Raw genomic sequence first — 24,256 nt, forward strand, 5'->3', positions numbered from 1 at the left:
AGCATGCAGTGAGCCGGCACCACTGCACTCCAACCTGGGAGACAGAGTGAGACTCTGTCTCAAAGAAAAAAAAACCAGATCGGAAGAGTAGGCAATGGGGGCTCCAAAATGGGGGAGGGAGAGAGGGAAGCAAAATTTTAAAAAACTACCTGTTGGGTACTACATTACTCTTTGGGTGACAGGTTCAATTGAAGCCAAAACCTTAGCCTCATACCATATGTCCATATACCCCCTGAATCTAAAGGTTAAGTAATAAAAAATAAAAGTTTTACCACATTGACTGAAGAAGGGCAGGAGTAATTGCAGGACAGCATGGTATTTGTGGTGTGGAAGTTCAACCTCGGAACAGTTGAGAGTGGTATTTGTCCATATGTGTTGTATTTATTCCATTTGAAGCTAGCCTGGCATTTGAGATAAAACCAATAGTTAATACTTATTGTGCCTATTGTGTTAATTATCTTATTTACTCCTTTCAAAGCTTATGACTTTGGATATATTTTCTGTATTAGTCCATTCTCACCTTGCTATAAAGAAATACCTAAGACTGGGTAATTTATAAGAAAAGAGGTTTAATTGGTTCACAGTTCTGCAGGCTGTACAGGAAGCATGGCGGCATCTGCTTCTAGGAAGGCTTCAGGGAGCTTTCAGTCATGGCAAAAGGCAAAAATGGGAGTGAAGTGTCTTACATGGCAGGAGCAGGAGCAAAGGGGAGGGGAGATGCCACACACTTTTAAACAACCAGATCTCATGAGAACTTACTAAACAAGAACAGCACCAAGGGGATGGTGCTAAATCATTCCTGAGAAACAGCCCGTATAATCCAGTCATCTCTCACCAGGCCTCACCTCCAACATTCAGAATTAAAATTCTACCTGAGATTTGGGGAGGGACACAGACCTAAATCATGAAATTTCTTCATTTTATAGGTGAGAAAACAAACCTACAAGGAAACTCAGTTACCCAAGGTCCACACAGCTAGTAGGCAGCTAAGAAGGAATTCAAACCCAGGATCTTGTGACTATTAAACCAAGCTTTAAACCAGTTTATATGCAGTTTCCAGAGTTTATGAATTTATCTGCAAATAATGGGATAGTATGCAAGTAATTAACAGAATTATTGTGAGGACTAGATTAGGTAAGGCACATCAAATAGCTTTGTCAAGTGTTTGGCACATCATAGACATGGAGTGTTTGGCACATCACAGCTCACTGAATGTAAGTTTCCTTTGTATGGCATCAAGTGTGCAATAAACACTTTTTATAAGGTTTCTGGTGCAAATCTCATACATTAGTTATTGAAATTCTAAAAATGGAACTTAGAAATGTTATTTAGAAATTTCAGACTTGTATTTTGTTTGACAGCATCAGTGGGATGAAGGAAAGGGTGAAGAGTGATGGCGTTTGGTGATGGAGAAACAAGTCTTCTGCGTATGACTTCTCCCAGACTAAGGACTGGGAAACTCAGGACTCAGGACTTCTCCCAGACTTGAGGGCTATACTGCAGTAAAGATTCATTTTAAGCTCAGGACTCCTTTCCCTCTTCCAAAATCATCTGCTTCAGGGACCTGGACATCAACCATGGCTTTTGCCACAGGGATGATGGAAAACAAGAACTCAGTAGAATCACAGGGAGTCAGACAGCTATAGAGAAACTGTGGTTTCAAACAGATAAGCCCAACCTCTTGTCCCTTTAGGAAACTCATAACAACAGAAGAGCCAAGAGTCTATATTTCAGATGCTATATAGTTAGATGCCTTAAAGTGTAATCCTTTTCAGGTATTTTCCCCAGTCAATAGTTCCAGGATAAAGTTTTGTCATCATCAGGTAGCTAGCCTAGGGCTTGAAGGGTTTAGGATTATAATATTATTGCTGTCTCGGTGAGCAGGCTGGGTGAGCTGGCCTGAGGTTGTAGGCAGGTGGGTGGCAGGGTGAGAGTGAGTTATTAGCATCCTTAGTCTATAGCAGCTAGGGAGTCTCAGAATCTGAGGCCGAAGTATTTAGGCAGAGGAATTCTTGAGAGCCAGAGGGCTAAGATATCTGACAGCTTCCCGAGGGCCATAAACATCTTCTGGCTGGGAGAGCTTGGGCCTATTTGTCAGCTCAGCCTGGCTCATTCTTTTATTTTTTTAAAATTGGCTGAATTGAGGTATAACTTATATAAAATAAATCAACCAATCTAATGTACAATTTGATGAGTTTGGAAAATGTATAATGTAACTACTACCACAATTATAATATATAGTATTTCCACCACCCAAAGTTTCCCTCAAGTTCCTTTGTAGTCCATCTCCAACTCTACCACCCTGCCCTGGCAGCCAGTGATCTCCTTTCTAGAGCTATAGTTGTTTTTGTTTCTGTTTTTTAATTTCATACGTAAGTGAAATAATATGATTTGTAGTTGTTTTCTGTCAGGCTTATTTCACTCAGCATAATGCTTTTGAGATTTATCCATGTTGTTGATTCAGTTGTTTCTTCCTTTATATCCCTGAGTAATATTTCATTGTACAGATACATGACAATTCGTTTATCCATTCAGCAGTTGATGAACATGTGGGTGGTTTCTAGTTTTTTTATTATTGTGTATAAAGGTTTTGTGAACATTCTTGTACTAGTCTTTCCATGGACTTGATGTTTTCATTTCTTCTGAGTAAATATCTTGGAGTGGAATTGCTGGACTGGCCTTCTATCTGTCAAGATGCTTCACTCTATGTTTTGTCAGGGTAGCACCTTCTCCCAGAAGGTAGATGGACAATTTCAAGCAATCATGAGATTTAGGATGTTGCCTAGAATTCCAAGAGTCGATCATAAATACTTTGTTACCAATATGTAAAAGGTAGAAGTTTAACAAAAGTTCTTCCACAAAGAAGTAACAGCATTACTTCCACAGAAAAAAATGAAAATTAGCACAGTAAAGTCAAATCTGTGGTTGCATTTTGTGGAGGGAATCTGCATTCTAACTGGCCTAGAACCACAGGGGACATACAGACTGTGAAGGCAAAGCAAGAAGCATGAAATCCCTCTTCAGGTCTTAGGTTGGCTAATGAGCCTGAAAAAGAACTGCCTTATCCCCAATAAATGCCACTTCTTCCATGAAGACTGCTTTGGAAACATTCCCCTCATCCCAACACTTCATGCCACTGTTACGTTGTCATCTCCCAGCACAACTTGTAAATGCCCTGAGAGCAGGCACTCTGTTCACTCTATTTCCTTTCTTTTTCCCGCCTCTAATGGCTATTTCGGGACTTGGCATGCAGTGGCTTCTCAGCACATATTTTATTTTGGTAAAGTGAAAGAGTAAGTAAAGAAAAAAATGGTTGGAGGATGTTACTAATCTCGATCGTCTTTAAATCTAGAAGTTTTACTGCCCTTTTAGAATACCGATTGTTCATTGGCACATTGAACCTCACTGCTGAATGTAGCTCGACATGTACGAATATGAACACACTGGCTCCCTCATAACCTGATTTTTTGTCTTAGTTTCTTGTTTCTATTAAATGAACCATATTTATCTATCAGCAAAGTTACAAAACTTCAAGTTATTTTTCATTCCTTCTCCTTTATCACTGTCCTACAGTCAGGTATCACATCCTATTCAGTCTATTTTCAGCATATTAAAAGAAAATTCTGTTCCTACCTTGCCTACTACTACTGCCTTAATTCAGGCCCTCACTATTTCCCCCCTGATTGTTTTTCTTCTGGTCTTTTCCATACTTCTTTGCAATGAAGTTCAAAGTTATTTTAAAACATTTGATCTCAACATGGTGATTCCCTGCTTTCAGGTCCCTCTCTCCTGTTTCTTATAAGATAAAGGTTGTGATGTAGATAAATGCTGAGGTGAGTGATCAGAGGTGAGCAGAAGACAGAGGAAAAAAGACAGAGAGGGGAGTCAGGGTTAGATAGGAGGCAGTTATAGTAAGAAGAAATTATATGGTACTGTTCATAAATGAACAGAAAATGAGAATGAAGAAAGGGGAAAAGGAAATGTATGATGGTGAAAGGCAATGTCTGGTGGAGATCAAGGTCAACTGCGAACTGATCTTTCACAGGCCAGGGAAGGAGTTCTGCTCTAAAGTCTAGCAGATTTTCCTGAAATCATTCATTTTTAAGTTATCAGTAATGCAGACAGTAACTTAAAAGTTGGTTTTATAATTTAGGTTGACTAACTTCTGCCTGACACACCCTTGCTACTTTGCTCCATAATATACTAAAGAATAGTGGTGCTAAATAACTTATAAAATTAGTTGCAGTGGAAATTATCTCTGTAAAAGGAGAAGGTCTGTTGAAATTACCATTATTCTGCCTGCAGAATAATGCAAACATCTTTGGAGACTTGGTAAGGTAGGCAAAGGGGAGGAAGGTGGGTATCTTAGTCTGTTTTATGATGCTATTGCAGAATATCATAGAATGGGTAATTTATAAGAACAGAAATGAGATCAGAGTTCTGGAGACAGGGAAATTCAAGAGCATGGCACCAGCATCTTGCAAGGGCCTTCATGCTGCATCATCCCATGGCAGAAAGTGGAAGGGCAAGAGATGGTGAGAGCAAGAGAGCAGGAGGGGACCAAACTCCCTTTTATAACAAACTAATTTTTGAGATAATTAACCCATTCCTGTGATAATGATATTAATCCATTCCTGAGGGCAGAACCCTCATTATTTAATTACCTAATATTAGGCCCCACCTTCCAGCCATGTTGCACTGGGGATTCAGTTCTCAACACATGAATTTTTGGGTGACATACGCAAACCATTGCATGAACTAACACTAGGCAGTGGCTAATAGATACTGTTAAGTGATAACACCCAGCATAGTTCCTTATATCTCATCAACCATGCACAGAACCATAATAAAAGTAAAGCAGTTAGCATGTAAATAATCCTTCTATTTTGGCCCAAAACCCATGGGCAACATGTGGTAAATTTCAGCTTTAGAAGAGTGTATATGTGATTGATAAAGTATTAGTACATTTCAAAACCCTGTTGCATAATTCATCCATAAGCCTGGACTGAATTAACCACAGGCTTTAAAAAGATGCCAATAGGCCCGGCGTGGTGGCTCACGCCTATAATCCCAGGGAGGCCGAGGCAGGCGGATCACGAGGTCAGGAGATTGAGACCATCCTGGCTAACACGGTGAAACCCTGTCTCTACTAAAAAATACAAAAAAAAAATTAGCCGGGCGTGGTGCCGGCGCCTGTAGTCCCAGCTACTGGGGAGGCTGAGGCAGGAGAATGGCGTGAACCCGGGAGGCGGAGCTTGCAGAGAGCTGAGATTGCGCCGCTGCACTCCAATCCGGGCGACAGAGCGAGACTCCGTTTCAAAAATAAATAGATAAATAAAAATAAAGATGCCAATAATACAAATACTTTATTGGGTTTCACTTTGTGAAAATAGCAGAATAGGGGTATTATATACCTAAAATCTACCCTCTTTCCAAAAAACCCATGGTGGCAAATTCTGGTTCCTCTAAGCCCAGAATTTTCTCTCCACTATGACTTCCTCAGAAACTGTGCTCTCCTGTGATTCGGACATGTTGTGCAGGACCCAGAAGATCTTGGACAGTGTACATGAGTGCGCTTCTCTGGGGCTGCAGCAGTCCTCTGGAAGCTCTGACATTAGCCTCTGAACTCCATTCTCTCAGACAGCTTCATTCCTGGGAAATCATGGTATCTTTAAGACCCATCTATGGTTGAGAATAAATCCAAGTAGGTGAAAATGAGTGCTTTTTGATTTCTGAGCTGATACTTCATGGTACTAAAATAGCAATATTATTTCTACCCCCACTTATTAAGGAACTACTTTGCATTTGAAAATTCAGAGGAAACTTCTTGCCATCTGTGAATAGGTTTTATTTTATATTAACTCTGTAGAGGTTATCCTAACAATTAAAATAGTCTTAGAGGGAGAGACAGAGAGTAGGGACCGTAGAGATTTAGTACAAACTCCATGACTTTCAGATTAGGAAAATGGACCAAAGAGAACTTGTCCAAGAGGACACAGCAAATGTGTGATACAAACACATCTGGAATATGACTCTAGATTTCCAGACTCCCCTTTCTTTTAACCTCTAAGAGATCCCATTATGCGTGGGCATTCCTTAGTTGAATGGTGTCTAAATTTGAGGGCTATACGTTGATTCAGGATATAGGCAGTGCCATCCTTACCAGGTCATTTTTATAGGAGAAATTGTACTTTCTCTCATGCTTTTTCTCCTGACATCTTTTCCCTAAGCACAAAGAGCTCTCATATCCACTGTCCTTTGTTGTCTCAGAGTTTCCTTAGAGCACCCATGAAGGAGTTTCACCTGGGAAAGTGTCCTGTGCTTGATCCATTGATTTTATGTATCCTCCCTCCAAGTCCTCCTTGGGTCATTGCTTTTTAGCTCCTTGTCACTTTGGAAGAGGATCTGATGAATGCATCACTTCTGGGGTGTTAATGACTCTTTATGATGCCTTATTCCCCTGTGCCACTTTTCACACCCCTTCATCAATCAGCTACTCAGGTCCATCTTTATCAGAGGGCAACAGAACAAGTCAAAATAGATGCACTACCAATCGCATTATATTGTAAAATAAACTTTTCTAAGAGATAATTTTAGACTCACAGCTATTATGAAAATAGTGCAGAAAGTTCAAATGTACACTTTGACCAGGCTAACCTGATCAATGATCGCATCTTACAAAACCATAATACGTTAACCTGTTGAGGAAACTGGTGAGAGGATACTCCTGAGAGTGAGCTGCTTTCTTGGAAAGCGAGGGCTGCCTTGTGGGCGTCTCTGTGTAGCACCCAGTACGGGGTCAACCTGCTCTGACTTTAGCCCCCTTAGTATTTTTCCAGTTTTAATTTATGATGCTTTCATGATTTTCCACAAACAAACGAACAAATAAACACAGAAGGAAGGCTGTGCTTGAATTGACCTGACTGGAGGACAAACTGATTCTAAACTGGACTCTCTCACCGATAATGGATTCTCTAATGTTGACTCTTGGGGCTGGCCCATTTCTTTTGATCCCCAGCAATTTCTTAGGTTTTATTTTGAGGTTTGCTTAGTAAAGGCAATATTTTTAAAATGTTAATATATTCATGAATTATTCTGAAGTTATTGTATGGAAAGAAAAGTGGGATTTTGGACTCGTTGGCGGTTGATGGTACTCAAACCCATTTTGATAAGGTCTTGATGCAGCGAATTTTTTTTTTTAACATGCCTTTTTCTTCCAGCAGTGATTTTCATGAATTCAAAGAACAAATACAGTTTTATATGCCAGTATTATTTTAAATATGGTGCAGTACTGTGAAGGCTAGTGGGGAACCTTGAAATGAAAACTCTAGTTTGTTAACTGAATATTTCACTCTTTCTTTTTTTTTTTTTTACTGTGGGGCAGGATTTCTCAACATCATCTCTATTGGCTCTTTGGGCCAGATAATTCTTTGTCTTGAGGGGCTGTCATGTGCATTGCGGGATATTTAGCAACATCCTTGACCACTAACCACTAGTTTCACTTCCTACCCCACACCACACTTCCCACAGTGCTGAGCATCAGAAATGTCTCCAGACATTGCCAAATGTCCCTTGGGGGACAAAAGCCACCCCAAGTTGAAAATCGCTGATGTGAAGTAATGGAAAGAAGACTAGATGGGTGTTGTGAGGCTTTGGTTCTGGTTTTATTTCTGCCACAAATAAGCTGAATGGCTTAATCCTTCATCTATAGAAGGAGGTACTTTGTCTGAAAAAGCTTGAAGGTCATTGCCAGCCCTTAAATTCCATTATTAAAAAAATACTGAAAGATGAAAAAAAAATACTTAAAGATGAAATTTATCATCAAAATAATGGTAAATTCTGTGTATTATTAAATAGCAACAAGACATTGTGGAAGCCCTTTCTAAAGCTAGTGCTGGAGAAGAGCATTATTTACAAAGTAAGTGTGTTGCTGTTTTGTTTTGTTTTTAAATTCTGTGTTCAAATACAGTCGGGAACATTCCCATTCAAAAAGTTAAACAGGCTCACTTTTTCTGTGGTACTTCTTAAGCCTTTAATGTGCTGATGTGCATTGGGAATCTTTAAGAGGTAGCTTTGCAGTATTCTGCACATTTTTGATCATGGAACACTTTTTTCAGAGTATCCTCACATGAAACATTTTGTGAAACAGTAAGATAGAGGCATGAGTTTTGCTGGGTAGATTATGTTTTAGTGTTTTTGTATTATATTCTTTTCTTCAATTGCTCTTACATTAATTCAGCATCTATTTATTTATTGAGTATCTGGTATGTGTGAGGCACAAAGGTTATAGCAATAGCTTGGGATGGGCAGTATGCTCTGTACATAGCCTGTAAAATTTGCATCCTGTCTCTTATATTTTGTTAGTAGACTATTTTGCCTTTCTGGATATAAATATCACCCTTTCCTGAAGATGGGAGAACTTACACAGAAGTTGAGAAATAGGAGAGGCCCATTAGGAGAGACAGCCCACGGTGGGTCTGGCATGCCATGTGAAGGGCTGGGGCTTTGTCCTGTAGGCAGCGGGGAGTCACTGCAGAATTTTAGCAGTAGGTTTGCATTTTAGCTCACTCTGGCCACTGCATACTTTTGAGTAGGCAAAGATTGAAATTCAGCCAGGAGATAATAGAGTTTGAACCAAGACAGTTTAAATAGTGTTGGAAAAGAGGAGAAGGATTCAGAAAATGTTTGGAAATAAAGTTGGCAGGAGTTGTTGAAGTTTGGATATATGAGAGAAAAAGAAGTAGAAGTGCAGTTTGGGTGAGTAGGAGAATTCATCCATTAATTCTACAGGAATTTATTGAGCTCCTACTTTGCTGGATATATTAGGGTTCTCTATAGAGGGACAGAACTAATAGGATATATGTGTATATGAACAGGAGTTTATTAAGGAGATTGACTCACACGATTACAAGGTGAAGTCCCATAATAGGCCATCTGCAAGTTAAGGAGCAAGGAAGCCAGTGGTGGATCAACCTGAGTCCCAAAACCTCAAAAGTAGGGAAACTGACAGTGCAGCCTTCAGTCTGTGGCCGAAGGCCCAAGAGCCCTTGGCAAACCACTACTCTGAGTCCAAGAGTCCAAAAGCTGAAAAACTTGGAGTCTGATGTTCGAGGGCAGAAAGCATCCAGCTCGGGAGAAAAATGGAGGTCAGAATACTTAGCAAGTCTGCTTTATTCTAGCCTCACTGGCCATTGCTTAGATGGTGCCCCCCGGATTGAGGGTGGGTCTGCCTCTCCCTGTCCACTGACTCAAATGTTAATCTCCTTTGGCAACACCCTCAAAGATACATCCAAGAACAATACTTTGCATCCTTCTATCCAATCAAGTTGACACTTAATATTAACCATGGCAAGTTAACCCCTTGTCAACTTGAACCCATACACATCTCCTGAAATCATATATAATCTCCAAATAAAGACAGTAATTATGCCTAACATAACAGAGCTGTCCCTTGTACAACAGGGGCACACTAATCCTTAACTTAAATGCTATTACATAAAGTTAACAATACTTAAATACTGATATGAAATCAATAAATCTTATGTCACATGATAAAAGAAAATGAAGGTGTTTTCTTAGTGCAAGTGTATACATGCACATATTCTTAACCAGGAAATATTCACAATTATAGTCCTCTTTCTGTAACTGGCCACGTGGTTGTAGCTGGTATTGATGACTACCTTTTTCTACTGCCTATTCTGTATTCCCTTTGCCTTCAGCAAGCACCTCAGTGGGTCGTAGTTTTTTACCTAGTGTGGTGACCCAAACCTTCACTCCTGAAGGGTCTGGGCCGTTTGCAGTCATGCCTGGATTGGGTTGTTGTAGTTTCCCATTGACCATAATCACAAGGCATGGTAATACTAAGAGATGCCATAAGGGATCTCCTGTATTCCATGCATGCTCTTCTTTACCTCCACTGTGGGATAGTAGACTAATTTTATCTTGATAATCCAGATCAATCACCCTGGCCAACACTATAACTCCCTTCTTAGCCTGTTGACTTAGACGTAGTCAGAGCCCAAAGTGTCCAGATGGCAATCTTAACTTCCAGTTTAATAGAATCATTGTTGTGTCTCCTGGCAACATTCCTCCCTCTGAAACTAAGACTTCTAAGCCAGCAGAACGTAATGTCGTGGGAACAGAAAGCAAGAATTTTACTGGTAGGTTACTAGGGGTGATGGTGAGTGATGCCACTTCCACTTCCACCCCTTGTTTCTTGGACCTGTGAATCCTGGCTATGGGAGAAACAGTACCCTGTATTGGATGCTGATTCAGAGCATACACAGCCATCTGAAGAACTTCACTCGAGCCCTGCAAAGCCCTGCAAAGTATTGTCACCTAGTTGGCATTGTAATTGTGACTTTAAAAGTCATTCTACCATTCTGTCAATCCAGCTGCTTCAGGATGATGGGGAACATAGTAAGACCAGTGAATTCCATGAGCATGCACCCATTGCCACACTTCTTTAGCTGTAAAGTGAGAGTCTTTGTCAGAGGCAATGCTGTGTGGAATACCATGACAGTGGATAAGGCATTACATGAATCCATGGATGGTAGTCTTGGTAGAAGCATTGCGTGCAGGATGGGCAAACCCATATCCAGAGTAAGTGTCTATTCTAGTGTGAACAAACTGCTGCCCTTTCCATGATGGAAAAGGTTCAATATAATCAACCTGCCACCAAGTAGCTGGCTGATCACCCTGAGGAATGGTGCCATATTGAGGGCTCAGTGTTGGTCTCAGCTACTGGCAAATTAGGCACTCAGCTGTGGCTGTAGCCAGGTCAGCTTGGTGAGTAGAAGCCCATGTTGCTGAGCCCATGCGTAACCTCCATCCCTGCCACCATGGCCACTTTGTTCATGGGCCCATTGACTGATGACGGGGATGGCTGGGGAAAGAGGCTGAGTGGTGTCCACAGAATGAGTCATCCCATCCACTTGATTATTAAAATCCCCCTCTGCTGAGGTCACCCTTTGGTGAGCACTTACATTGGATAGAAATATTTTCACAGTTTTCTACAGCTCAGAGAGGTCCATCTTTAAAACTTTGTATGTGCATATTATCCTGTTATCAAATATTATCAAATTGCCCTCATAGCACCATAGCTGCGTGGTAAGATGGGCAATTAAACAAGCAACAGTGATAGAAGGTGGTAAGTGCCACAGTATGGCAGCTACATGGTTCTATAGCAGCTCATTTGAGGGCAACCATCCTGGTCTAGGAGGCCAAGGATGGCTTTCTGGAGAGATTCAGTTTATTCCTACTAAAGAGGAGATTAATTGCGTGCTAGAGATTATAAGGATGGGATTGGGATGAGGTATATTACAAGGTGAGGAAGTACATATGAAAGCCTGAAGAATAGTGTTATTCTTTTTTTTAAGAAATGTGATGTGACTTCCTATAACTTCTGAATTCATTTGCTAATGAATCCTGTTTTCATGGAGTTATCCTGTAAAATAACCTAAAGACAAAGACATGGCTTTTTAAATGTATATGTGTTTTTATATATAAATCATTGAAAAGCTCAGTAATCCCTTTGGAGAACAGCTTTAGCATTGATGCTGTCAAGACCCTTGTCGAAAGAATAAACCGAAATCTGATTGACCTGGTGGATAAACTCATTCCATACATAATTGAATAGTTAGAGACTGTACAGTAAATGCAGTTTTGCCCTTCATCTGAATATGTAGTCTGATGATTTGTGAAAACCTTCTTAGTAGGAACAGCAGGTTATTCTGCCTGGGTGGGAGCCTTTTTACTAACTTAAGCAGCTGTTTAAACTTTCATAAGCAAAGTAATTATTAAATGTTTCATGAACATATCGGTTAGAACGTTTGTTCACATTTTAACCTTGAGTTGGAAAGTTTTAGGGGGGTGGGGTTAAAGAGTTTTAAGCTGGCAAATTCATTCTTTTTTTCTTTCTTATTATAAACTTTTTATGGCTTAGAACCAGCCAACCTAAATCATGGAAGGAAAAATACATGTGTGGCAAGCATGAGACATTTCATTGTTTGTTTTTCAAATTTCTGAAATGTACTCATAGCTGTGCCTGCCTCTGGGCTCATAAAGACAGCAAATGGAAATAGCTGAAGCCAGACAGACTGTTTTAGATAGATAGCCACCCAGGTAGGCAAGGCAAACCTTGGAGGTTACTCTTTCCTGGACTCAAGTCATATTAATGTGCCAAAATGGGATTTTCAAGGAGGAGGATATGATCTTTCATAGGTCTGAACACCTTGCCTTTTTAAATGATGGAGCCGTTTAATCATAATCAGAAGATGAGGAATAATATACATTTATAGAGTACTTATTATTTGGCAAGTTTATATGACACATAGCAGTGTAGGTGTTTCTCATACATGATCTCCTTTAATGTTCACCACAACCGTGTCAAACAAGCAATGCTGTTATACCCATACCACAGATGAAAAAATGAAGGCTTAGAGAGGTCATATAATTTGCAAAGCTTCTGAGTGGCTGAGCCGGGATTTAAATTCATCTGTCCTATCCAAGAAAAATTCATTATCCTGTACTTCTTAATGGTGTCTTTTTATTCTAGTTTGTGAAGTGCTGCTACCAAAGAGTTTCCCATTTTACTTTAAATGAAAAAGAAAACCAGGACAACCATCAGCTTCAATGGCAACTAATGCTTGTTGAACACCTACTGTGTGCAGAACACTACATTATAAGCTTGGGAAATATTCCGGGACTGAGAAGAAAAAAGATAAAAGGGTCCTTGCCCCGTGGCTGGTGAGGAAAATAGGCAGTAAGTTCTGGAGCTCAGACTGCAGCACTAGTGCAGGGCCTGCCGCACTGTGTCCTCGCTGGCCCAGTGCTAATGTCTGCATATACTACTTTACAATTTGTAATGTGCCCTCACCGATATTGTCCCACATAATCCCAACCATAGGGCTGGTAATTACAATTCCCACTTTCAAGATGAGGAAGCTGGGATTCAGAGGGACAAAATAATTGGACTAAGGTCAGGCACACACCAAAATAAGTGGAAAATACGATTCAAAATGTGATTCCTCTATAACTTGCTGTAGTCATTACCTAGAGCCCTACAATTTTATATAGCATGAAATGAATGTTCTAAGGATTACCTGAAACACAACCTTAAAAAATGAAAGCCTTTAAATAGTAATAATAATTATTATAATATAGTGATGTAATGAGAGCAATTTTAGTGGTTTTGAAATATGTCCACATTTTTTTAAATTTCTATCTAAAAGGTGGAGCCGAATTCCCTTCCCCTGCATGTGTACTGTACTTAGTGTCTGACTTCTAGTGAATAGAATATTGCAGAAGTGCTGGGTTATGGCAGCCAAGATTAGAACGTAAAATGCAGTATAGCTTCCTCCTTGCTCTTTCTCTTGCATCGCTTGCTCTGGGAGAAGCCAGCTACCATGCTGTGAGGTGCACTTGGAGAGGTCCAGGTGGTAAGACACTGACTCCTTCTGCTATTAGCCAGTACAAACTAGCTAACAAGTAAATCCAACAGGTCCAGTCTAGGCTTCAGATGACTTCAACCCTGGCCAATATTTTGACCACAACCTTATCAGAGACCCTAAGCCAGAACCATCCAGCTATGCCACTCCCAGATTCTTGACTCACAAGAACAGTGTGAGATAATAACTGTTTATTGTTTTAAGCCACTAAGTTTTGGGGTAAACTAATATAGCAATCAAAGGACACATGATATACAGAAAGGAATAACTGTGTCTAAGCTGTGACAAAAGATGAGTACTAAAAGATGACAAATATGAGTTGGAACTTATAGGTGGACAAGGAATTTATTGGGAGGTATTCTGGGCAAAGAGACGAGTGTGTGCAAAAAAGTGTGGAAGTGTGCCACAGCAAGGTACATTCATGAAACTGCACAGTACAGAGCAAGACAAAAATCACACCAAGAAATATCATGTGTCATAATATAACAACTAATGTTCTTAAGAGTGACTTTGAGTCTGCAAGAAGTTAAGTTCCATGTGAACTATTTAAAAAGATAGGAAAGCAATTAAAACATTGTTTGAAATATTTACTTCAAAAAAGTTTTTAAAGTACTGTATAAATTTTTAGTTAGAGTCTAAGCTATCCAGAAAAGCCACTTCTTTGTGTTGTTACTTCCCTAGACTGTCTGGTTCCATGTTTTGAAAACTTTAGCTTAAATGTAGAGCCAAGAAGTAATGAAGAACACCTGGATTTTCTTCAAGACTTCACTGCACCAATTCTGCTACAACGATCAGGTAGAAATTAATATTTTATAACCAATTATATGTTTTACTTGGCATCATGCTAACCAACTGAATTTTTACAAAAGAGAATTGCCCAAATTGACTCGTTATTCTACACCATACCTCATTCATTGACTGACTATTTACTGAGTGCCATCCATGTGTTACCTACTGTGATAGGCCCATAAAACAAACCTTTATGGTTGCAAAAATCACTTTGCATCCCAGTTGCAGTTCTACTGTTTTCTAGAGTTAACAGAAGTTCCTGGTGAAAAAGACTATGCCTATTGTTTAACTTGGGGTTTTAATATAAAATTAATACCTACTCATTTGAAATAAAGAGAAAAGTGAAAAGAAATTTTACTTGGAAATACATTAACTCAAAGACAGTTGCTGTTAGCATCTTGCTGCACTTCCTTCACTCTATTTTCTTCTATGAGTATCTTTATAAAGTTATAATATTTTATAGATACTATTAAATCTAGTTGTTGTTCAACATCAGGCAAAATATCCCTTGAAACAGAATTTTTAATGTATTTAAGTTATTCTAACAAATGGATATCCTGCAATTTACTTAACCTGTTATTAGATGTTTTGATTATACTTGAATCTTTCAGGAAAAATGATGTCATAGTTAAATAAATATGTAGCTAGCAAATTTTGAATGTGCCTTTTGAACTGTTTATGGGCTTTGTGATAATTGGGTAATTTTAAATGATAATCAGTGGGAAGCTTAGGAAGAGGTTAACATCATTTCTCTCCCAAGAGAACTCCCTTTGTAAGATTCTGAGATGATCACTGTGGCCATGTGCACAGTGTGCTGTCACAGTTACACTGTCAGTTAAATTAAGCATGAATGATTGGACGGAGAACACTATTATTCTCTGCACATTCTTTATTCTTAATTTAAAGTTAAACTAACTTAATGTTATGTGAATTTTTAGCAGCAATTATGGACAGTTCTTCCTTAGTTATGCCTCATCTCTTTGCATGTTCTTCCTTAGTTATGCCTCATCTCTTTGCAAAATTACAATATTTCATTCCAAATTTATTCTGACCAGATTTGGAAGTAACTGTTTCTTCTCTTTTCCCTTGGTGTTTATATCAGAAGGGTTTTGAGTTTATACTGTAAATCTCCATTTGTGTATGTTCATAATAATACTCTGAGAACCTTGACTGGTTATGAGGGCACTAGAATCAAAGCAAAAGAGGGAACTGGACCCAGTGCTTTCTCCATCCTTCAGGGGATACTGTACAGACAATAGAGATGCTATCTTAACATCTCTGTTTGAGATTTTCCCTCTCCACCTGTCTTGCTAATACTCCTTAAGTACACCTCTATGTTAGTATGTCCCTATCAACACTCTATTTTAAAAAGGCAATGGCTTCACACTTCCTTTAAGATAATAGCCAATAGTCATTGAATCTGGCATTTAAAGCTTTGAATCTACAAGATGAGATACTGGTCATAGCTTTTCCTGCCTATTTTCTAGAGTCTTTTTCCAGAAGACTCTGTTCCATGTATTTGGTGTCACTTTCCTGTCTCTGTGCCTTCCTCATACTGACCCCCTTTTCTATATCTGACTGTTGGAATCTTACCTACTCAGTCTTTTTTCATTTATTTGTTGATTGTTTCAATAAAATTAATTTACTTAATAAATATTTACTGAGCACTGATTGCTCGTCAGACACCATTCAAGAGCCTACTAAAATGGCACCTTGCCTGAGAAGCCTCTCTTAATTACTCACCCATATACAATGTTTCTCTCTTCAGAAATTCCATAGGTCTCTTTTTTATGCTTTCCATAAAATTTGTCACAAATCTCATACCTCATTTATGTGCACATAGGAACATCTAGTGGGAACTCAAAATTGCTTCAAATAACATAAATGAATGAATGAACATGAATGAGCTAATGAATGAAAGAAAAGTTATGCCTTCTGCACCAGCAGAAGCTAATGACCAAAATAAAATGGTTAAACTGGACTAGAAATTTAAGAGTGTTATGGGTTTCTAGTCTAGCAAACACCCTCAATGTGGTTTCCATATTGGATTATCCCAATGGAAAAAGATATGGAATCCCCATCTTCTGATTCCCAGACCATTACTCTTTCTGTACCATGTTATCACAGGCTGCTCTATCAAAAGTGAGGCAGTGTTATTACACTTTGTTATTGCTTTTCATTATTAGACGTAGTGTGTTAAGGACAGTGTTGAATAGGAAGATTGTTTTTTTCAGAGTGCCGTAACCTATTTTAGCATTCGAGAGGGCAAATGTATAAACCTGAGTGATGAGAAAAATGTAGCAGATTAACTGATTTTGAAAGATGATTTATTTTGAACATGATTAGGGGCTAGGGACCTTCATTAGTTCCTAAGAAAAGTAGACCACAAACTCAACCTCTATGCTCTTCTTTATCTAGTCGTGATATTAGAATATGTGTGGACTTTGACAGTGACACCTAAATGGTTTTTACTTGCCTCATTGTTTCCTTACTAACTGTATGAAAGAAGAACACATGTTGAGCACGTCCAGTCGAAAAATACAAACTCTGGAATGCTCCACAATTTGAAACTTTTTGAATATCAACATGACCCCACAAGTGGAAAATCCTGACCTCACATGTTGGGTCACAGTCAAAAGGTAGTAAAAAAAATTGTTTCATGCACAAAATAATTAAAAATGTTGTATGAAATTATCTTCAGACTGTGTGTATAAGATGTATAAGAAACGTAAATTAATTTTGTGTTTACACTCGATCCCATCCTCATGATATTTCATTATGTATATGCAAATATTCCAAAATCTGAAAAATCCCAAATCCAAACATTTCTTGTCCCAAGCATTTCAGACAAGGAATACTCAACACATGAGACTCTGGAGGTGAATTTTTGTTTGTTTGTTTGGTTGGTTGGTTGGTTTTTGCAGGGAATTGTTGAAGTCGTAGAAGGGGCACATTCAGCAGTTAGAACTTCCCTTTTAATTTGCATGCCATGCTGAAGAAGAGGAGGGGTAATTCTCCTTCTGGAGATGAACATTCTTTCAAAATGAATTTCTGTCAATTCTCCTTTTTAAAAATAGACTTCTAGGGCAGAGTAGGGGAAAAACATAGGGAACAGTTAATTAAAGTATCAGGGCTTGAGAAAATTGTTTTTGTCTCCCCAAGACCCCTTCCTTTGGAAACAGCACCTCTCCCAACATTTGTGCTTCTGGTGGACTGGTAACTTGCACTCCTAAGAACTAGAATCTTGAGGAAGACACAGAGGGATAGAAGAGATTGGGGCTGAGTCATCCACGATGGTGACCTGGGCAGTTCAGAATCTCTGAGCCTCAGTTTTTCTTCCCCCCATAATGGGATTCTGTCTCACTGAGTTATTTGAGGATTCAGTGAGGTGATGTCTCTGCAGGCTTTGACACAGAGTTGTTATTCAAATGAATATTAGCTACCACTCTTTGAGGTTAGTAGTCCTGGGGACAATTCTTTTCCCTGCCTAAAGAAGGAAAGGGAAAGGAAACTTTCTACTGAGGAGGCAGCAAATGCAGAATCATTGAAAGTGCTTGCAAAGAATATTCAACTATTCAAATTATGAATTAGCGAAAGATAATCAGGTGATTGTGAACTGTGGGTTGCTGCTTATTTGTTATAATACTGCTGTTAAAACCTACATTACTTCATTCTTAAAAAATCAGTAGTGCTGAAGGAACTCAGGCTTCTTGTTGGGTCGGGGAGTGGCGGAATGTAAAGGGAGTAAAAAGGGTGGTAGTCTATAAAGGAACTAGCCATCCAGCCATCCAGAGACCAAGTCTCTCTTTTAATTAATACAGTTATGGAGAGACTTCAGCATATTAACAAGTGTCCCACTATGGGTGGTGAGAACTGCAAATGTGAAACAGAGCATATTGGATTTGGTAATAAAAATACAGAGAATTTTAAATGAGATATCCAGGAGGCATCTAAGTAAGGACACCTAAGATCAAGACTTTATATTCTAGTTGATAAAAAGCTGTGGGTAAAATTAGCTTGCTGGGGTGTAAAAAGAAAGGATCCTACTGGCAGGAGGAACACTGATATGAAGTGATGGGGGAGTTTTGATCAAGCCTGTATCTTTGGTATTTAATATGGGGATGCACAGAGCATATTAGAAGCCATAGGTACAGCCACATACATTCTTAAAATGTGACATTTTGTTATATTATTTCACATTTGAGCAATTACCAGCTTACCAGCAGCTGTACAAAAAGTAAGTCATTGTGAATTTGGAATGCATTTTCACATACACATTATATTAGACCATTCTTACATTGCTATTAAGAAATACCTCAGATTGTGTAATTTATAAAGAAGAGGTTTAATTGGCTCATGACTCTGGAGGCTTTACAGGAAGCATGGTGCTGACATCTGCTCAGCTTCTGGGGAGGCCTCAGGCTTACAATCATGGTGAAGGTGAAGGAGAAGCAGTCAACTCACATGGCGGGAGTGGAGCAACAGAGAGAGAGTGGGAGGAGAGATACCATACACTTTTAAACAACCAGATCTCGTGAAAACTCACTCACTATTGCAAAGGCAGCACCAAGCCATGAGAGATCTTCCTCCATGATCCAAACACCTCCCACCAGGTCCCACCTCCAGCACTAGGGATTAAAATTCAACATGAGATTTGAGTAGGGATAAATATCCAAACTATATTAGACATGAAACTGCAAATTATTATTTAATTCATATTCTAGCTTTAGCTATACCAGAACTAGTATCAGGGTAAGAGAAAGTCCATATGAAGGGCACAAGATAATGGAGGAAGACAGTTTCTTCTGTCATCTAGGGACTTTGAGCCAATTCTTGGGGGGAAAAAAATCGATAATGTTGTCTTTGATGGTCTTTTTGTTGTTGTTTTGAGCCTCTTCTTCAAATTCCTGGTACCTTTTCTTTCTGACTAACAGAACTCTCTTGTTGTAAAACAGCCAAGTGAAATAGCTGTTATTCCACTGTTACAGTTGAGAAAATAGGGCTCAGAAAGGTTTTGTTAACTTGCTCATGCCAATATAATAAATAAATAGGAAAAGCCAGTTTCATAATCGAGCATGTCTGGCATGAAGTCCAACATTTTTGCCTTGGAATATCTGAGTTAACAGTGCCCCCACTAACAAAATGAAGGAATACAGAAGGAGTGGGTTGAGATGGGGTTTGGACAAAGGAAAGATGAGCTTGGTTTTAGGTGTATTGATTTTGAGCTACCTTGGAAAAGCCGTTTTCTCGTCACAGGAGAAATCTTGGTTTGTTGCCAAGTGTTAGACATGGGTAAACTTAGAGTGTGTCATTTGCTGCAGAATTAGTGGAAGATAGATAGATGGGATATATAGGCAGAGACTGCTAGATAGATAGTTGCTTGTACATTGGTTGTTTGAAAGTTGAGAAATGTCTGCAGTCACTAGTCAGTATTTCTATTGCTTAGCAACTCTATTTCCTCATGTAGCCATAACAAATGTAACTTTCATATTTATTTTTTATGTCTAAGGGTACATAGTGCTGCTTATAAATGATGCATAAGTAACAATTTTATACTATGAGCATTATTCTGACTTTTGGAATCATAGAAACTCAAGGTTGGACAGGAACTTAATAGTTGGATTTGTTCTATATTCAGACTGCTTTACACCTTCACGAGGTCCTGACTGACACATACTGCTCATTTAAATAGTGCTCCCTATCTGAAAAGTCTCGGTTTTGAGATAATATCTTCCTTCCTTTAGGCAGATTATTCCTGTTTTACCCATGAAGGACAAATCCCAATATCTCTTCTTCATGAGAGCTCCTTGCACATTTAGAAATAGGCCCCATGTCTCTGCCAGTTTTCTCTTTCCTGGGCTGAGCTTCTTCTCCATCTTTTCAGTGGCTCCTTGGGTAGATATATTCCTTGAGGGCAGGACTCTTTAGCCCAGGTTCTGGGAGTGCACCTCACGGAGGGCTCCAGTGTCATCCCCCGCAGGTATTGTCTCACTGGCAGAGAGCCACTCATCCATGGCCACACCCTTTGCCGGTGTGGTCCCCATCTAATGACTGATTCAGATGGGGGTATAAAAGCTCAGTTATTTCAGTCCAATATGTGACAACTCTGAAAAGACATTTTAGTTTCAGAGCTGCTCATGGAGTCAGCTGAGTCTGTCGTTGGGCTGCATTGCAACTTGACTTGTTTTCTGTTCCTTCTTGAGTCCTTCCCCTCCCTTTCTCAGGTGTTCATCCCAAGGGCATAGACATTCTGCCTGCCAACTCTGATGCAGAGTCTGCCTCCTGAGGAACCATGCCTGCAATGTATGACTTCCAGTCTTCTTATGAAACCATTCCAATTTGTTTATGGACTTAGACATGTTGGCAGAGCTTCTGGAGTGGATGGATACCTAGGTGTAATTTTCTGTGTAATCATAATACATTTTGCTTTGAAGAATATTTTAAATTAAGTAAGATTCAACAAATCTAATGTGTAAATCTCATACAGTAGAAAGTTTTCAGTGGGGATCTCTTAGCTTAGGTTCTACCTCAGAAGCAGAGTGCGAAACAAAGACTTACATGTGAGTAGTTTATTTGAGGAAATTATCCCAAGGAACATAAGTGGGAGCCTAGAAATGATTGGTCACAATGATCTGTCATTCCATAGTCATAGTTTTTCATCAGCACTTTCCTAGTGAGCTCATCTTTGGGATGCCAAGTGGCATTGCTGTGTGCTTTCTTCACGAGATCTGAGCAATGTAGTCAGACAGCCAATTAACATTTTTATTTACTTTGGGAGAGCTCTGAGTCCTGAGACCTACATGAGATTTTTCTGGTAGTATTTCCAACTGTCTAATAAAACATGTGAAAAATTTCCTATTTGTCACTCCAGGAATTTGGCTTAATAAGACTGCACAGACCAGGACTGAGAGGTTGGTGGCAAAGGAAGGAGCTATTGAGAGCCGCACATCAATAAGATGAGATATTCAAAGTATGGAAGGATGAGGGTCAGTTGAGGCAAGAAGGGATAGACTTGGATCAGTTCAAGAGGCTCATCCCAGAACCAGGAATCTAGTTAGGAGACTGAGAAGAAAGGAAGCGAAGGGGCTGCAAGCCAGAGAGCCCTATATATACAATTATACATAATTTTATATGTATAAGTTATAATTTAATTATCAAAAAATATTGTGAAGAATGTGCCAATATTATTAGCAAACCTATTTGGCAGATGAAGTAACTGAGGCACAAAGGGGCCAAATAAATTGTCCAATGTTGCATAGGTAGTAAGTGGCTGAGCCTGGCTTCAAACCTTGGTAGACTTTTCCCAAAATTCATGCTCTTCTGAATATTACTTATTTCTCATGTACCTGTTTCTGAGGCAGAGGTTCTTATGTATTATAAATTTCCTTGGTGAAAGACCAGGACTGGTTCAGAATGTGTGTGTTGGAGAAGAGGGGTCTAACAGATACACATTTTATAGACCTCCTTCCCTCCATCTGGGCCCATTGCATCTTGCGCTGCACCACCCAGGGAACTGCCCCCTTGCCCTTGTCTGCTACTATGTAGCTTGGTCAGCAAGTTCCCACTTGGAGTTTTTGTCTCTTCTTGCCACTTCAGAACTTGGATGAGATACTAAGCCATGCAATGTGGGGCATACAATGTGGCCCCACATGTGTTGGAAGAAGCCGGATGATACACCCTGGACACGAAGGAGAGTTAACTCCCTGTATGGTGAAATTTAACCAGAGGAGCATGATGGACAGGAGGGTAGTGGCTAAATTCCCTCATCTTGCACTGTCCAATTGACTTCTCTGAGGCGTGAGTTTTTCTTCTCACTCATTCTTTCCCTTGTCAAGTGGATGCACCAGCAAAGGACCCGTTGTGTCACTTTGTGGCTTAGTGTGAAGTGATAGGCAGCATAGTAATACTTCAGTTGGTGTTGCTTGGCATCTTTTCTTGCCTCACTTTTCCTTCTTTCTAATCCTCGTGCCCTGGGTTTACCCCTTTCAAAGAAAGCATTAAAGGCCAAGCTAAGAAAGTGGGTCTGAACTAAAAAGTGGAAACAAACAGAGTAGTAGGCATAGTTCTTAACAGCACTTCACTATCCAGAGACAAGAAAGGACATAGATTCTTTGAAAAGTAAGTGTAGAACAAGTTAGATATTGATATTGTGACTAATGTGTAAGTTCCAGTACTTAACAAGAAGTTGTTGTAAGGCGAATATTTATGAAGAAGGAGGAGAAGGGAAGAACTCCCTGATCAGGCTGATTGTAAGTCAGATCTACTTACTGCCTGTTATGCCTGTCTCCTCTTCCTCTTCATGTTGCTAATAGCAAAAATAATCATTATTTTCTGAACACTTAAATATATGCCTGAGACCATGCTAAGTGCTTTATGTATATTTTCTCATTTATTCCTTTGAGGTAGAAAATTGAGACTCAAGAGAAGTGGCTGTCAAGCAGCTAATGAGTGCTAGCACCAGATTTCAAACCAGGACTGCCTACCTCTGAAGCCCATACTAAAAATGGATTTGTTCTGCTATCTTCTGCAAAGTTCCTTATCAAAGGAAGTTATCTAGAGCAGAGGAAAGCCACATGGAGGAAAAAATACGGCATGGAAGCATCTTATTCCTTTTGTTCTTATTTGCTCCAAAAGCAACCTCTGGTGGAGCCAGCGTCTGGTATTTGGAGTGTCTTTGCCTTCTAGGAGGAAATACTCTTTCCTAGGTACCACACTGTTGATACTTCTCAAGACCAAAATACCTCATATTATAAAATGATAAACAGGCCTCCAGCTCCTTGATAAACCTTTAATGTGTTGAGTTGGCATAAATCAATTCCCTAAGTCTGCCTAGCAAAACCAAACCCTGAACATGGTGACCTCACAGGATCACCTAGCTCAAGGCAGCCAGCAGGCTTCCTACTTGATACTTTCTTTGATTGGTGTCTTTAGGGGAGCCAACTTTTCTTTAACATCTTTCCTTTGACTCTAACGCTCTCCTCTCCCAATATTTCCTCCTCAGTATAACCCAAGTTTTTTGTTCGTGACATAAACAGGGCCACATTTGCCGCTGAATGATGTCACAGTGCAGGTGATCCACAGATGGAGAATACAAATAGCATTTGACGTTTGCCTTTGGGATGCCTTATACTACTTTTTATCCTCCCAGTAATGTTTTTGTTGTGTTTTGTTTTTGTTTTTTGTTGTTTTGTTTAAATGATAATGGCAAAAAACCCTTGTTAAGAGTCATGAGATCTGGGATCTATTGCAGCTCTGACTTATCATCTGGATGTGACTTTGATCTGTCACCTGGTCCTCTGAGGACTCAGTTCATTCACCTGCAAAATGGGAGAGTTGGGAGAGATTATTTATTCTTAAACCACACTGATTATCAGAATCACCACAGATGCTTTTTAAAAAGAACCCATCTCAGAGTCCTGAATCACACTTCAGGTGAAGGGAGGAGAAAGGAGATTGGGGAGAGGAGCAAGGGTCCAGAATCCATAATTGCAACAAGTTATCTAGGTCATTCTGATGCACAGTTTATGAAAACTGTATGTAATACTGCCAGTTACACAACTCCAGGGGTTGCCACCTGCATTCTACAGACTCCTTGGACACAGTTCACATGGAATAGAATCTGAACAGCACCTCTTGGAATTATGTAATACAGCAGCCCTGTATGAGCTGATTACTGTAGAGTGTCATTTGCAAGCATGGATATTCTTTGATTGGATGATAGTAGAGTGCTCTGAGGTCCTCAGTAGACAGTGGCCTTGTATTAGTTCATTTTCACACTGCTATAAAGAACTACCTGAGACTGGGTAATTTATAGAGAAAAGAGATTTAATGGACTCATAGTTCTTCATGGCTAGGGAGGCCTCAGGAAACATACAGTCGTGGTGGAAGGCCAAGGGGAAGCAAGGCATGTCTTACATGGCGACAGGAGAGAGAGAGGGAGAGTGAGTAGGGGAAGTGCTACACTTAAAAACCATCAGATCTTGTGAGACCTCATTCACTATCATGAGAATAACAAGGGA

The 24,256-nt window shown here is 39.6% G+C and overlaps 1 protein-coding gene across 1 annotated transcript in view; it reads left to right on the plus strand.

The window, feature by feature from the left end:
• CPQ (carboxypeptidase Q) overlaps positions 1–24,256 on the plus strand; it is a 519,617-nt gene that overhangs the window by 243,452 nt on the left and 251,909 nt on the right. The gene's annotated exons all lie outside the window — the stretch shown is intronic.

The sequence above is a fragment of the Piliocolobus tephrosceles genome, chromosome 7 (genome assembly GCF_002776525.5).
Source record: "Piliocolobus tephrosceles isolate RC106 chromosome 7, ASM277652v3, whole genome shotgun sequence".
In the NCBI taxonomy this organism is placed as follows: domain Eukaryota; kingdom Metazoa; phylum Chordata; class Mammalia; order Primates; family Cercopithecidae; genus Piliocolobus; species Piliocolobus tephrosceles.